The following is a 16,711-nucleotide window of genomic DNA, read 5'->3' on the forward strand; positions in this document are numbered from 1 at the left end:
GCGTTTGGGGGCGTGGCTTAGCCATAGGTCAATTAGCATACATGCGCAGGGAAAAATAAATGTAGAAATGTGGAAATACAGAAATAAATAAATGTAGAAATATGGAAATACAGAAATAAATAAATGTAGGAATAAATAAATGTATAAATAAATACATATATAAATAAATGTATAAATACATATAGAAATGCATAAATAAATAATGTAAAAATACAGAAATAGCCATTTATATTACCAAAATGTATTTATTTTCACTATTATTTCTGCATTTATTTATTTATTTCTACTTTTATTTATTTATTTATTTATCGTTCTGTCATTTTTAGTCCTTCATAGTAAAAGGCTCGTTTAGAGACAGGAACAGTTGAACTGCTCGGGTTTGAAGCGAAAAGCTGAAGATGAGATGCTCCTGCTGCTCATCATATTATGCAATTATTGCATGCCAATGTGCATTGGCTCGTTTTATTACACTCGAAGTAGATTGGCCTCTTAAGCGAGATTCCTATTCGTCGGTTTTCCATAATGTTCCAATGTGTCACAATTTAGTTGTAAATACTGTTCTTAAGAGAGCATCTTCATTCAACGTCTTCACCTATATTCACTTATTTTAAGTTTTACTAATGCTTTCATTCTACTAGATTATGTGTGTTGCATGACAATGGTGTGAAAGTGTGATGGGACCTTAGATCTGACATTGGCTTTAAACTGTCACGGTTCATGAATTCACTGTTTTCTTCGTGTCTCGTGTATTTGTTGTTCTGTGTAGCATGACAAAATCCCCTTGCCTTTCCTGATAGTTATTTGTATGAAAGATACAGATTTTCCGCGGAAGGAATGTCTTATCTTTGCGAACTTCTTGAGCCGCACATAAAGAATTTAACACGTCGAATTCATGCACTACTGTACCGCAAATGGTATTGTGTTGCGTTTTTTTTTTTTTTTTTGCAAGTGGTACATTCTTGCACGGTGACGCACAGAAGCTAGGGGAAAACATATGTTTGTCGAACCATTCGCAAGGTGGTCCTCGCTCTGCAGGAGTACATGAAAAGTTTCATTAATAATGTTCCCCGGACATTTATCGACCATGTCCATAAAAGAGGGCTTTATAAAATTGCCGGTAAGATATATTGATTGGGTGACATCACATGAACACATTTTTTTTTTTTCAAAAAACAAATTTCACAAATGTACTATACAATACATGTTAAGAATTATTTAAAATATTTTATTATTATTATTCTGTTAATCTTATGATATGATTCTCATTGCTCCATGTATGCAGTCTATTGCTCCAATCTCCACTGCTCTAGGTGAACATGAGGCAGATTGTGTTAATAGGAAGTCCTATCACAGCCATAATGTTCAGGTAGAGATGATGTGAATATGTGAGATGATTATTATGACCGCCGCTAGCGTAGCTAGCGAAAGCGGTCATATAGGGATTGTCAAAGTTTTTTTTTTTTTTTTTTTCGTCACCTTACTGAATTTTTCGTCAACGATACCAGGGACACCGAAGCACCGGGGAACATGAAATTTGGTGGGCATGTAGCCCCACTAGACTTCTAAGGAAAAATTTCCGTTTGGTCCCCGGGGGCCACTCCCCCCCCCCGCGCTGGGCCCCCCCAAACCCAAAAAAATGCAGTTTTTCCTAAATAACTACCTGAACCGTGGCACCGAGGATGAAGAAATTTTTATGGTATGTTGCTCTACTAGACTTTTACGGAAAAATTTCGTTTGGTCCCCGGGGGCCACTTCCCCCCCCGCGCTGGGCCCCCCCAAACCCAAAAAAATGCAGTTTTTCCTAAATAACTACCTGAACCGTGGCACCGAGGATGAAGAAATTTTTATGGTATGTTGGTCTACTAGACTTTTACGGAAAAATTTCGTTTGGTCCCCGGGGGCCACTTCCCCCCCCCGTGCTGGGGCCCCCGTAAATTTTTCGTCAACGATACCAGGGACACCGAAACACCGGGGAACATGAAATTTGGTGGGCATGTAGCCCCACTAGACTTCTACGGAAAAATTTCATTTGGTCCCCGGGAGCCACTCCCCCCCCGCGCTGGGCCCCCCCAAACCCCAAAAAATGCCGTTTTTCCTAAATAACTACCTGAAGCGTGGCACAGAGGATGAAGAAATTTTTATGGTATGTTGCTCTTAAGGGCCCACATCAACCTAGCCCATAATCACTCATTTGTGATTTGCGCCCCTCCCATAAAAAATGAAAATGCAATATTATTCTGCTTTAATCGCCCCTATCTTCAGTGGAGATGTTCAGAACTGCACCATATTTCATGTGTATGATTAACTTGACATCCTCTGGGGGTATCCTCTGCTAAGTTTTGTATAATTTCATCCATGGGGGGGTATAAAATAAATTCATTTATGTGCACATTTAGTGACTGTACACTCATCGGCCTGTAGATGGTGGTGTTGAGCGAAGGGTTGCTGGTTTAGGATGATACTGTCACACACACACATGCAGGAATACAAACAAACGCAAGCATGCACACACACTGACATCCACACGCACAGACACACACCCATACACACACATACAAATCCACATGCACAGACACACACACACACAAACACACACGCGCACACATGTACGCACACATACATACACGCACAGACACACACACAAACACACACACATACACACACACACACCCACACACAGACAGACAGACATGCACATACTATTACTTTTTTTAGGTATATACATAAACACGCAATACAGCCAAATTACTCCACGTCATTTATTTTTGTGGAAAGCCAGTGCAGGCCTGAGCGGCGGTCATATTTTGTACCGCGATGCGGTACATCTAGTTTTCTATGAGATGAATCTTTAAATTAATAGTAACATTAACAGATATAACAATGATCTACTAAACATTTCATCTGCAGACGACTTGTGGTCATGAACATATGATCAAGTTTGGATGCCAAATGGCCTGGCTCCAGTGCTTGACTCACGAATTTTCCGTGAGTGTGTGTTGTGTCAGCGCTTTGAGGAAAGCAAATTAAATTTGGTACAGTACAAAACACTGTTAATTTGAACAGCGATAGAAAAACCTACACAATAACCCCCTATCATGACCCTCAGACAGGGCCACAGCACTGCTTCAATGTGGCCCTCAGTAAAGCCAGAGTGAAGATAGAGATGACCTCTGTAAAGGCACATTTCAACTGTGTTCGGCGCTTAAGAGTCACCAGAGCGGACCACCCAGCTGGTGCAGATGTAGATGCAATCACCACACAATATTACACTTAAAGGGATAGTTCACCCAAAAATGATATTTAAGCCATGATTTACTCACCCTCAAGCCGTTCGAGATGCAGATCTGAAAATTTACAGGGATTTACTGTAAGAAATACAGACTTTAAGTTTGTTTATGCAAAAAAATCCTGTTGTTTTTACAAACATAATTTGGCAGCTGTGGTTGCCAGAATAATTTTGTAAAAATGACAGTCACATAGTGTAAACAACTTTATAGTTTTAAACTGCATTTCAGTACAAAACTGCAAAAAACATCAATTTTCTGCCTTTTGTCTTGCCTTCTTCATTAATATTAAAGCAGCACAACATACACATTTGTAATATGTACAGCTTAATTATCTCATTGGAACTGATAGAGGAAAGATGGAGGTAAAGAGATGGAAGGAAACAAAGATGAGAAAAAGATTAAAAATGAAAAATAGAGAAGGAGAGGGCAAGAAAGAGAATATTTGTTAAACAATTAATCTCTGCAAACTGATCTACAGGACAATATCACAAAATATAAGAGCAATAAAACTAAGTTGCATACAAACTCGCCTGAAAAAATGATCTTCAGAACTGAGCATAGAAGCTGAAACAAACCTTATTCAGAGTAAAGTCCAAACAAATGTCCATAGTTTCAGACATCGCGTCACTCATGATCTGAAAGTTCCTGAATTAAAGGACTCTTGGGTTCACACTGAGACGTGAAGTTTGTGTCTTCTCCACATTGGTGCCCTTCTCTGGGTTGATCTTGAAGAACTGAGCATAGAAGCTAAAACAAAATTCAGAGTAAAGTCCAAACAAACGTCCATAGAGTTTCAGACATCGCGCCACTCATGATCTGAAAGTTCCTGAATTAAAGGACTCTTGGGTTCACATTGAGGCGTGAAGTTTGTGTCTTCTCCACTTTGGTGCCCTTCTCTGGGTTGATGGAGAAAAAACACCTTGGGAAAGAAGAAAAACAGGCAACTTATTAATTATAAAATAGTTTTATTAACAGAAAAAATAACTTACATTTCTTTATTCAAGATAAATAAAATATTTTAGGTATTAAAGGGTTAGTTCACCCAAAAATGCTGTCATTGATTACTCACCCTTCATGTCGTTCCAAACCCGTAAGACTTTAGTTCTTTCTTAAGTCTTCTTAAGATCTTAAATTAAGATTTTTTAATGCAATCTGAGATATCTGATCCTTACATTGACTGCTACGCAACTGAAACTTTGCTTCAAAAAGTTGAAAGAGATTGAAAAACTAATCTGAATTGAAGTGCAATTTAGTCTTTTACTCACATATTCATCAGCTTACACATCAGTTGTGGTAAATAGAAGCTCAAGCATGTTCACTTGACATGCGAGAACCAGGCAGCCTGTTTGAGCTTTCTCAAGAACCAATGAGGTTTGTTCTTGTGCATCAAGCAGGGCTGGTTGAATTTGTTTGTGTTTGCTGACCAATGTTTATATGTGAATAAAAACCTAAATAAATCTGTTCATCAAATAAAGTGATGTGAAAATTTGGACTAAAACACTCAATTCATATGGATTAGTTTTTACAATCTCTTCAAGAACTTTTTGATGCGTCAAAGTGGTAGTTGCGTATTTATTCAGAAATCTCTCAGATTTCATTAAAAAGCATTAATTAAAAGCTTCAATTGCGTTTCAAAGATGAACAAACGTCTTATGGGTTTGGAAAGACATTAGGGCAAGTATCCCTTGAACGAACCCTTTAATAATAGCTGGGCCTGTCAATCAGACATCTGCAGTTTATCAGTGACTCCAGTTAAAAATCAATGATAAAATAAAAGGCGATTTCATATGTTTATATTGCAATAATGACCTTTGTAAGTGTACAGACAGTTTAATAAGATGATACGCGAAGTGTTGTCTTTATAAAGCATCTTCTTATTAAACTGTCTGTACACTTACAAAGTTCTCAATGCTTCGGTTTGCATGTAGGGACCCTCATTATGTTACCGTGTTAGTGTGAGGCTATTTTAGTGTTATTAACTAGCGATTTATTTTGACTTAGTTGCTGCCCCATATACTAGCGCAGGGTTTTTCCTGGCTGAAAATGAGGTGGAGGTGGTAAACCCCTAATAATGTATTTTAATAATAAGGTATTTTTTGTAGATCATCATATAGCCTAATGTGTTTCCCACGTTATTTATGTGGGTGGAGCTTGGTACCTCTAGGGGGGTCCGGGGGCATACCCCCCCGGAATAAAATTTTGTACATTTTAAAGATAAATTCATTAATCTGGTGCACTTTGAGTCACCCGAATCTAGGGCTGCAACAACTATAAAATCGATAATAATCGATTATGAAAATCGTTGTCAACGAATGTCATTGTCGATTAGTTGGTCTGCTCACGTCACGGGGAGCGTTACTGATGACGTCACTTTCATGACAACGCAGTCACGCGAAATGGCAGAGAGTAATCGGAGAGAAACATCAGCACGGCAAGCAAAAACTGTATTCTCATTATATGAAGATGTGAAAATGGTATAGTCTAGTTTAATTCAATGCTACTGTGTAAACAGCTTTGTTTACTAACTTCGGGACAGTCACACTAGATCTATTTTGTATCGAGCATCAGGTTGCGCAATCAGTTCGCTCGCAACATAAGTGATGGATTAAAATAGCGCTACCGCAGAAATAGGTTAAATTAAATGGTGTTTACAAAGTGAAGCACTAAATATAAAGGCAGTTAATAACAGCAGCAGTAAAATATTGTTTTTTAGTCACTGTAGTCAGTGGTTTTCAGCGAATGCTTGTGCAGTAATACATAATTTTTCCTGTACTTTTAATCAAGCCTGTTGTCAGCTGCGTACCTCCATTCCGCTCTCTTTTTATAGCATTTGTCTACTATGTAAGGGATAATCCCGCTTATTACATGGCTACCCACCAAATAAATCAATAATTTTACACAAAATATTGATTTAAAAAGGAGTTTCTTGATTTAAAAATGATTGTATTGCTTCCGCTAAAGAAAATAGTCCGTTCCGTCTCTACGGTTAGAATCCTGTGTCCATAGCAACGCTCTGTTTTTCTGGTGTGTTATACTTCGCAGCGGTCTGTTATCAAGAAATAACAGATCGCATTCTACATTGGAATTCAAAATCTGCTGCTTAATATCTTATTACAAACATGTTTGTGTCCTAATTTCATAATGTGAAGTTTATATGAGCAGCGCAACCCAATATTTTGTTTTGTTTATTTATATTTTGGATATTTAAAGAAGTTTTACTGTTTAAAAACTGGACAAACTTTTGTGTTTGGGGTTTAAAATGTAAAAATTTAAGATTATATTAGTAAAACTCAATGTGTGGCTTTTGCACTTTTTAAAGTACACTTTTACACATAAATACCCTGATTTAGGGTTTTATTTAGTTATAAACAAAAATCTAATTGAATTAAAAAAACCCTATCCGATTAATCGATTACCCGAATCCACTGTTAAAAATAAATAATCCACCCGCAAACCGCCCATATTCTTGGATTTAGATATCTGCATCTGATCATCACATTACAATTATTCAGATTAGTGTTAAGCATGATAATATGGTAACATATCACACTGAAGTAGGCTGATTTAAAATGAACATTTATTTAAAATAAAAGTTCTTCCTTTGGCAAAATTACATTTCCTGTTTTTACATTTTTTACATTTTTTGTACCTTTTATAAAGGGCATTTTCCCCCTAATTTTATTAAATGCATGCTCCATTTTTCATTTCAAATTCTTAAATTTGATCAATATATTCAAGACACAGGCTGTTACCAATCAAATTAAAAATAATTTACATTTAAAATTATAACTGTATTAAATTAGATTATTTTAAATATTTTTGAATATACAAATAAGGAATGTTGAAAAGAATGATACTTTATGAAACTAAACCGCCAGTAGGAGGCGGCAGGCGACCGTCTTAATGAGCGAGTCATTGAGTCATTCATTCAAACGATTCGTTCAAACGGCTGATTTATTCAGAATGAGGCAGTTTATGAACGGGTCATTGAATCTTTGTCTCAACCGATTCATTCAAAACGCTGCATCATTCAGTAATGCTACAAGTGCTCGTTGCTGTGAGATGCGCGATGGTTCTGCTGTGATCTTTGGAACTATTTTCACTGCAGAAACAGAAGAAAAACAGTCATTGCGTCTAAAATGTAAGTGACTTAATTTTAACTGTTTAATGAACTGTTATGAACCGAGTTATGTCTCGGTTTCAGTCTTTATGGCATTCAGGAAAACAGCACTCTTGACGTGTGTAGCCTAGGCTATATATTGTTTCTTAACAACATTCTTAACAACATTGTCGCAACATTGTTACCGTCAGTAGGCTACATAAGGCTTATTATTATCAACTATAGGCTATCGATCGCCACTTACATTAAATGAAATAAAACAGAATCATCCTCACGTTTTCGGTGATTCCCTAGATATTTTTTATTTTTAAATAAAAAATTGTTTTAATCAGGGTATTTGTTCGGTTGGACAAGTAGTACAATTCTCTCTCACTTTTCCCTTAAAAAAAAAAAAAAAAAAAACACACACGTGTCCCAGACAAGTGTTATTGTCAAGCCTTGATGTTTTCCTTGATGGGTTTTCCCTGAAGAGAATTAACGCTACGTTGTTGAAAACGAAAGTAAAAGTGACGCACGCACGTTCACTGCATTTTACCGTGATTAGAGTTCTGTGTCTTTATTAAACTCAAAACATTATAATTTATCGGTCATCCACCCTCGATTTATTGGAATGGAATGTTTGTATTACTTGGCCCGCCCGATCTGCGGATTATCCGCGATCCGCGCAGCACTATACGGTTTGAGAATGGACACAAGCCGGTAACCGCAACAGAACCGACACGGTGGAAAAACTGTATCTGACCATGTGACTGTCCGAATTTTGTCGAGAGCCGGAGGCGGCACGAAGTTTGACGGAGGCGGCCGCCTCATAATTCTCTATGCAGGAAAAACCCTGTAGCATAATAAGCTAGTCAGTTTTTAGAGATAGAACTCTTACATTTGATTATCATGAAAACAAATCCCAGAGAACGCCCGACTTGGTACCAATGTGTTAATACACCTCAGGTTCATTTTGCGCCGGAGTTGTCCTTTAATTTTATGAAGCGACGAGAATACATTTTGTAGGCAAAACAAACAAAAATAACGACTTTATTCAACAATTTTTTTCTAGCCTGTGTCAGACTCTCACGCTGTTGACGCAACATAAACAATGCAACGCTTCCAAGTCCTCCAATAAGGAACGAATCGCACGCATGCATCGTGGTGCTCACCTGAATATCGTCGGCAAACGGTAAGCCGGCATTCTGGCATTTTGGAAGAGTTGCACTGTTGCGTTGTAATGTTTATGTTACGTCAACAGCGTAACGCCGGTTTCACACTGCACGCATTATCAGAGCGTAAAGAGCGTTGGAGCAGTGCATATGGTGAGCAGGAGCAGGACACGCGCGTTTTGCTTTCACACTGGCAGCGTTTGTCACGCGCGGCTGAACCGCGGGTTGTGTACAGACAGAGTATATCTATAATGGATAAGTTGGCATTGCTTTATTTCGTTTTCAAAGGCATTTAAGAGAAAAGACTTGTCAAGAAGCTTATTTTATTAATAATTTTATTTATATAACTTTTGGTTCATCTTTGTTTTTATTGTTCGGGCAACAAGTTTGTTTTTGGACATTTGTTTTCTTTTTAAATTGCTTTTGGTCATTTGATTGACTGTTTAAAACACAATAGATATCATCAATGCGCTTTTTGGGTAAAACTGCGGTGTATTTTGGCCATGAACAATGCATTGTCACTTTAATTCAGCGTAAGCGGCACGTTAAAAATAGACTGGGCGCCGAAACTATCGCGGCACTGCTGCTCCTGCTCTGCTCCTGCTACGCGCTGCCGCGCCACTTCTGGGTGCGGTGTGAATACACTCATTGATTAACATGGACGCCGGAAAAAATACGCGCTGGTGACGCTTGCGGTGTCAAACCGGCGTAAGAGTCTGAGTACCTTAATTTTTTTAAGTTCAATAAAGTGAAATTGTTGCATAAAGCCTATCCAAGACGACATACCTCTGCAGAAACTACAGGGTTGATGCCAGCTCTGATGGGTAATGGATGTTGAAGATATAATAGCTCCTAAACATCATGCACAGGGCGGAAATGAAGGAGTGGATGTTGTCAAGTATAATGTTTTGATCCACACACAGCATGAACCGTTTAGCTGAAAAACAGGATCGACCTAAAAAGAAAGTAAGAAAAAATATTCCAACAAAGATACTACAACATTACAGTAACAAAAATAAAAACAGTCTTCATTAAAGGAACACTCCACCGTTTTTTCATATTAAACTATGTCATTCCCTTTACTAAGACGAGTTGATGCATACCTCTCTGCGTGCACTCAATCGCTCTTGGCGCGCGGCGACACTTTGATAGCACTTAGCTTAGCCCAGTTCATTCATTAGGAACCAAACAGAGATGAAGTTAGAAGCGACCAAACACCTCCACGTTTTCCCCATTTAAATACAGTTACACGACCAAGTATGGTAACAAAATAAAACGTGGCGCATTTCTTAGCGGGTAAAAAGGATAACTATAATGTATGGCGGAATAGCACTTGGGACTCGGGAGCACTTCGATATTACTGCACCGAGTCGAAGTGCTCCCGAGTCCCAAGTTTTATTTTGTCACCATACTTGGTCGTGTAACTGTATTTAAATACACTGAAAAAAAAAATGATTCGTTGAATTTACTAAAAAAATTGATCGTAAGTGGTTGCACACAATTGATTTTAGTACATTTAAACAAATGCATTAGGTTGAACTAGTTCAACTTAATGCATTTGTTTAAATGTATATAAAATGAATTGAGTGCAACCACTTACAATAATTTTTTTAGGTGTAGGGAAAACGTGGAGATGTTTGGTCGCTTCTAACTTCTAAACTAATAAAAATCGTTATTTTTAATCCTAACGTTACTTACTCAGCATGAAAGAAACTGAAACCCTGATTAATCCCCAATTCGTCAGCATCATTGACTAAATAACCTGAGTCACAAACATATACAGTACCAGTCAAAAGTTTGGAAACAGTACTATTTTTAATGTTTTTGAAAGAAGTCTCTTATGCTCATCAAGCCTGCAGTTAAAAAAACCAAACAAACAAAAAAAACAGTAATATTATGAAATATTATTACAATTTAAAATAATGGTTCTCTTTTTTAATATACTTGTGATGCAAAGCTGAATTTTCATCAGCAAGTACTCCAGTCTTTGGTGTCTTATGATCCTTCAGAAATCATTCTAATATGCTGATTTATGATCAATGTTGGAAACAGTTGTGCTGCTTAATATTTTTTTATAACCTGAGATACTTTTTTCAGGATTATTTGATGAATAAAAAGTTAAAAAGAACTGTATTTATTTAGAATAGAAATCTTTTGTAACAATATACACTACCGTTCAAAAGTTTTGGAACAATAACTATTTTTTTTTTAAGAAATTAGTACTTTAATTCAACAAGGATGCGTTAAATTGATAAAAGGTGATGGTAACGATTTATATTGTTAGAAATGTTTTTATTTTGAATAAATGCTGCTTTTATGAATAAATGCTGTTAACGTTTTACTCATCAATGAATCCTGAAAAAAGTATTCCAAAAAAATATATTAAACAGCACAACTGTTTCCATCATTGATAATAACTGAGTATCAAATCATCATATTAGAATGATTTCTGAAGGATCATAAGACACCAAAGACTGGAGTACTTGCTGATGAAAATTCAGCTTTGCATCACAAAAATAAATTACATTTTAAAGTATATTAAAAAAGAGAACCATTATTTTAAATTGTAATAATATTTCATAATATTACTGTTTTTTTTTTTTTTAATAAAACGAACTGTTTGTTCACTTACCAGTGCAAGAGATCGGAATTTTACATGTAAACTCCACTTGCTCACTGGCAGAATTGGCGGGCACTCCCACTCATGAAGTTCGTCAAAATGGCTGATCCTGTGATAATCAGAAATCTGCTTTGCTGCAGAAATGACAGTAAACATTAGTCGACTTAAAGCAAACTAACAAAATCGCTCTTTTTTATACTAGTTAACATTATTCACCATTAAAGAAAACTGAAAAAGTTGAGCTGAACATAAAACCCACAGTCTAACGTTAACAGCCGAATTAACCAACAGTTCGTCCGCATCATTATGATGGCATAGCCTCAGTCAAAACTTGTACAGTTACTGTTTTTTTTTTTTATAAAACCAACTGTTTGTTCTCTTACCAGTGCAAGAGATCAGAATTTTACATGTCATACACAACTCCACTAAGTTAGCAGCTAGCTCACTGGCAGAAATGGTGGGCGCTCTCACTTGTGAAGTTCGTCAAAATGGCTGATCCTGTGATAATCAGAAATCTGCTTTGCTGCAGAAACGACAGGAAACGTTAGTCGTTAGATCAAACTAACAAAATCGCTTTTTTTAAATCTCAGTTAACATTACTCAGCATGAAAGAAAACAAGTAATAAAAACTCAGTGAGTGTTTTAGCGCAATTTTCTCACGTCATGGGATCACAACACTAAGGATATAGTAAATGAAAGAGAAAATATAAAAATACCCCAAATCGCACGAAAATAACACCCATAATTAAATCGTGCATTTATTAGAACTAGTTTCGGTGAAGAAATGTCACTTTCGCTTTGTTTATCAAGGCTGTCCAGAATCAGGAAGTGTACACAGGATACGTCATGCAGAAGAGGTCACGTTGAATCACGTGTGATGATTGACAGCCGTGCAGCCGAATCATATTTCTCAGAGGTCAGATCTGAAGCAAATCAGGTAGGGGAGACAAGCTCTAAGCTCCGTGCGCTGTTTCAGCTTTCTTTTGAAAGATTTTTGATCAATTCTTTTTTTCTAATATTATTTGAAATTTTAGAAGCTATCGATTGCAATTTGTTTCAACTCGATAGCTATTATGGTTGCCGAGAAATTTGCAAAAAACGGAATTTTTTTCTGGAATTTCCAGGAAATCCAAAATATTTTCCTGGATTTTTTTTGTGCGTTCCCGAGAGTAGACCTTCCTTAACATAATGCCGAAAACCCGAAGTCTCTAGGTGGTCTGGTTGAGGAGTAGATAGAAGTGCAAGATTGGTGCGCACAGACAGAACAGAAATCATGAGTTAACAATCGCAATTTTGTCCGGTGGAAAATTGCGCTAAAAAAACTGAAAAGAGTTGAGGTGATAATAAAACCTACACAGTTTACAGCCTTTATCATCCAATCGTACGCATCATTATGATGGCAAAATATCCCCAGTCAAAACATATACAGTTACTGTTTTTTTTTTTTTTATAAAACGAACTGTTTGTTCACTTACCAGTTCAAGATATCACAATTTTACATGTCATGCACAACTCCACTAGCACTAGCACACTGGCAGAAATGGCGGGCACTCTAACTTATGAAGTTCGTCAAAACGGCTGATCACGTGATATTCAGAAATCTGCTTTGCTGCAGAAACGACAGTTGGACGTTTTTTAGCAAACTAACAAAATCGCTCTTTTTTTATCCTAGTTAAAGCTATGGTAGGTAATCCTGTTCAGAAACACTTTTTTTTATACTGGGTGAAATGGTCCTTCCATCCTGAGAGTAGTCAATACATTATGTGTTCAGAAAAAGGAATGAAAACAATCAGACCTCTGTAGCAGCTGCAGGACAGTAAAAACTCTGACCAATCACTGCCACTCTGTCCGAATGTAAAGAACCAATCAGATGCCTTCATGTCTCGTGCCCGAGCCCCACTGCGTGCGCTGCCCTGCGTGCACTTTTATATGCTCCTAAGAAGAGTCAATTATAGCTCCAGAATTGCTCAAAGTAAAAAGAAATAATATTTTATGGTGCTAGTTTTAATTAAAAAAATAAAAATAAATAAATCAAGGAAATTGGCATTTCTTTCTTTTTGCTGTATCGAAAACATACCAAACCGTAACACGTGTATCGTATTGAACCGAACCGTGAATTTTGTTACACCCCTAGTGGTAAGTGATAAATTACACTGGATAAAATAGCTCCACTTGTCTTGTACAAATGGTGTAATTTTGCAGCAGGTAGGCTAGAAAAAATATGTTTATGTTAGATACCTGCCTGACGGCAAATGCTGCTTGTAACAAACAGTTAGTGCAACTTTTTTTTCGAACGGACGGAATATGGTTACATATTATAATATGTTTTTTATTGGGGGGGCCTCCATGTCCATTTTGCTTGGGGCCCCCAAATTCCTTCAAACGGCCCTGCACTCATCACATGTCACCGTTCCGGAAATATTCAGCTCACTACACCGAGTAAGCAGGAGTTTGCGGCACAATGGAAGATAAAATGCAGCAAAAACTACCAATGCCAGCTTTGCTGGTAACTGCTCGCCCTGATAAAAAGGCTAAAAAAAGAAAATCTGAGGCAGAAAAGGCTGCAACGAAACAGGCACTGGATAAAGCCAGAGGAAATTAACACAGACGCGTTTCGGCGCGTGCCTTCCTCAGTGTGCAACAAAGCTGTTGCACACTGAGGAAGGCACGCGCTGAAACGCGTCTGTGCAAATAAAAATAATATTTAAGCATAGTGCGGCCTCTCTTCCATTTTATGTATTACATGTGATTCTGACATGAAGTCACTGCATGCACTGAGCTCCTTCCTCTCCACTCGTCTCAGGTAAATAAATGCGTCTTCCAGCTGAGCCTGAGCGTTTGGCGTCGCGCGTTCATGTGTTTTGGGGGCGTGGCTTTGGAAGAAGCCCAGAAGGGAGGGGGTGGAGTGAATGGAAATAATGAGCTGTGTTTACAACAGTCGTGAGAGGTCTACAGACACTCGATTTTTATACTCTCTTTTTCAGAGTATACTTACATTTTAATTATGTATTGGTATATAAAGACAGTTTAAACAAATTTGGAATGTTTTTTTTTTATAAAAATCCTACCTACCCTGCCTTTAACGTTTCTCAGCATGAAAGAAACAAACTGAAAGAGTTGTGCGTTGAACTGAACATGAAACCCAGTCCACGCAAAATAGCCTCAGTCATAACATATAATTGTTTTTCAAGTTTGTAGAAAACAAACCGTTCACTTACCAGATTTGATATGTCATGCAAAACTCCACGGACTCGCTGGCAGAATTGGAGTGCGCGCACTCTCGTCGTGAAGTTCATCAAAACAGCTGATCCGTGATCCCGCGATAATCTGAAATCTACTGCGCGACATTCAAACGCAGATGTTCATATAACGTTACATGGGAATGTAAATTTTACATCGACAAAATATAAATATAAATATTAATGACATTATTCTGTAAATGAAAAAGAAAATAAATTATTTTATTTGATCATTTACAATTGAATTAATTGTTCAAAATAACAAATGAACGGTTTGGCTATTGTATAATGTCCCCTTAACTGTCGACAGATACAATGTGCAATTCCTACCAGTTAATATTTAGCTAGTAATTTTACAGTGCTGTTGGACCTAAAAGACCCATTGCCTGTTTTTAAATATGAATTTTAAAATTCATATTAACAGTTATGCTGTCCTTGGAACATATTTTGTATGTAAAATATAACATGTATAAAATGTAAATTCTCTTGTTGATAGGCTATTGAGAATATGTATGTCCAAAAAATATTTTAACACTGTCATGTTGTAATTTTAACTGCATTGTTGCTTTCTGCATAGTTTTTATTTCTGCTTAAATTTCATAAATCTGTAAATTCTACAAATTAATATGATTATTTTAACACATTCTTGTAAAATCAACAGTTTTGTTTGGTTCAGTATTTTACAACAGCATTTGTACCATTTTCAAAATACTGTAAATTTAACAAAATTTCATTGTTTTTCTATTTACAAAATTTTGATGTCATGATTTTACAGAATTACACAGTTAATTTCACAGACATTTTTTACAGTGTACTGTATATACATAATTTTACATAAATATAGAACGTATTTGTTTAACTTACACATTAACAATCAGCAATCTTTCTCCAACAGTCTTCTCTTGCTTTGGCAGCAGAGACCGTATTGTTTCGAGCTTGAAATACATATTTAAATTCATCGTAATTCTGAATGATTATCTCTTGCTCCTCCGCGGAAAAATATATCGCTCTCGCTCTACCCGCGATTGGTTGTTCAGTGTCGACGTCACTCTTTTATGTGCACGCGCGCGTGGAGTAATCATAGCTTAAGGATCAAAGCCTGAGTTGACAGAGAAAGTTGATGAGCTGCATCATGGTACAAATAAAGCCTGATTGCATCGGTTTGGTTTTGTCAACTCAAAACTAATCCTGTAACCCCGAGTTTGTTCAGCTACCTTCATGGTACAGGCCCCTGGACAAACCAGGGGCTTATGACGATCCTGATGTGGACCTCAGTTCGGCTTTCAAACCCATCATCTCAACACTCCTCCAGACTACCCTTATGAAAAAGAAGTTTATTCAAGTGTACTAATACAAAAGAAGCTTCTTCTGTCACCCAAACAAAGTCCTTGAACTTTGTGTGTAAACATACTTGGCAATGAAGCTCATTCTGATTCTGGTTATATAGTGCTTTACTATGTGCTACTGTACACCCACAAAACACTGAAAGTGAAAGTGACGTGTAGTCACGTATGGTGTCCCATTCTCAGAAATTGTGCTCTGGATTTCACACACTTCAAGGAGAGCTATTTTTGATGCGGCGTCCGGGAAGCGATACAGGTTTTGGTCTTTCTTAATGACACCTCAGTTGTGGGGATTTACAGTGGAAAATGATTTCATTTTCATAATAATTCATTCACTCCCCCCACTCACAGAGAGAGAGAGAGAGAGAGAGAGAGAGAGGGGGGGGGGGGGGGGGGGGGGGAGCGAGTGTGTGAGAAAGAGAGAGAGAGAGAGAGAGAGAGAGAGAGAGAGAGATTTATCCAGTTCAGTAGACAGGGATTATTAAGAGGCAATGTTATGACAAGTACACCCCTACTCTTTTTGAGACGTGCAATGTTTTTTTTGTTTTTTTTTGTTTTCAACTGCAGAAAGTCATCTCATCTTAAACATATCATTCAAAGAATGGCTGAGTTTTGAATATACAAGAGAGTCCAAATGACCTACTTTCTACTTTTTGCAACTTCTTTGCCATTGGTGTTAAAGGGATAGTTCACTTTATAATTAATTTTTGATATGTTTTAGCTTACCTCAAGGGCATCCAAGATGTAGGTGTCTTTGTTTCCGCAGTAGTTTCAATTTTGATATTTTTAGGTCAAACCGTTCTTGTCTGTCAGTCGTATAATGCAGGTCTATGGTCACTGTCTCAAAGAGCATGCACAGAGTCCAAATTAAACAATTCCCCATCGTAAGTACACAATGATGGTCTAAGACACGAAACGAGCGGTTTGTGTGAGAAAACGAACAGTATTTAT

At 37.2% G+C, this 16,711-nt stretch overlaps 1 long non-coding RNA gene across 1 annotated transcript; it reads right to left on the reverse strand.

Annotated features, from left to right (window-relative positions):
* Window positions 1–3,387: 3,387 nt before the first annotated feature.
* LOC311299217 lies at window positions 3,388–12,038 on the reverse strand. The gene is made up of 5 exons (XR_014629084.1): window positions 11,895–12,038; window positions 11,562–11,701; window positions 11,191–11,312; window positions 9,345–9,513; window positions 3,388–4,206 (listed from the first exon to the last, which is right to left on the reverse strand). It is a non-coding gene; the product is annotated as an uncharacterized lncRNA (long non-coding RNA).
* Window positions 12,039–16,711: the final 4,673 nt, after the last annotated feature.

The sequence above is a fragment of the Rutilus rutilus genome, assembly GCF_951802725.1.
Source record: "Rutilus rutilus genome assembly, chromosome: 11".
NCBI classification, from domain to species: domain Eukaryota; kingdom Metazoa; phylum Chordata; class Actinopteri; order Cypriniformes; family Leuciscidae; genus Rutilus; species Rutilus rutilus.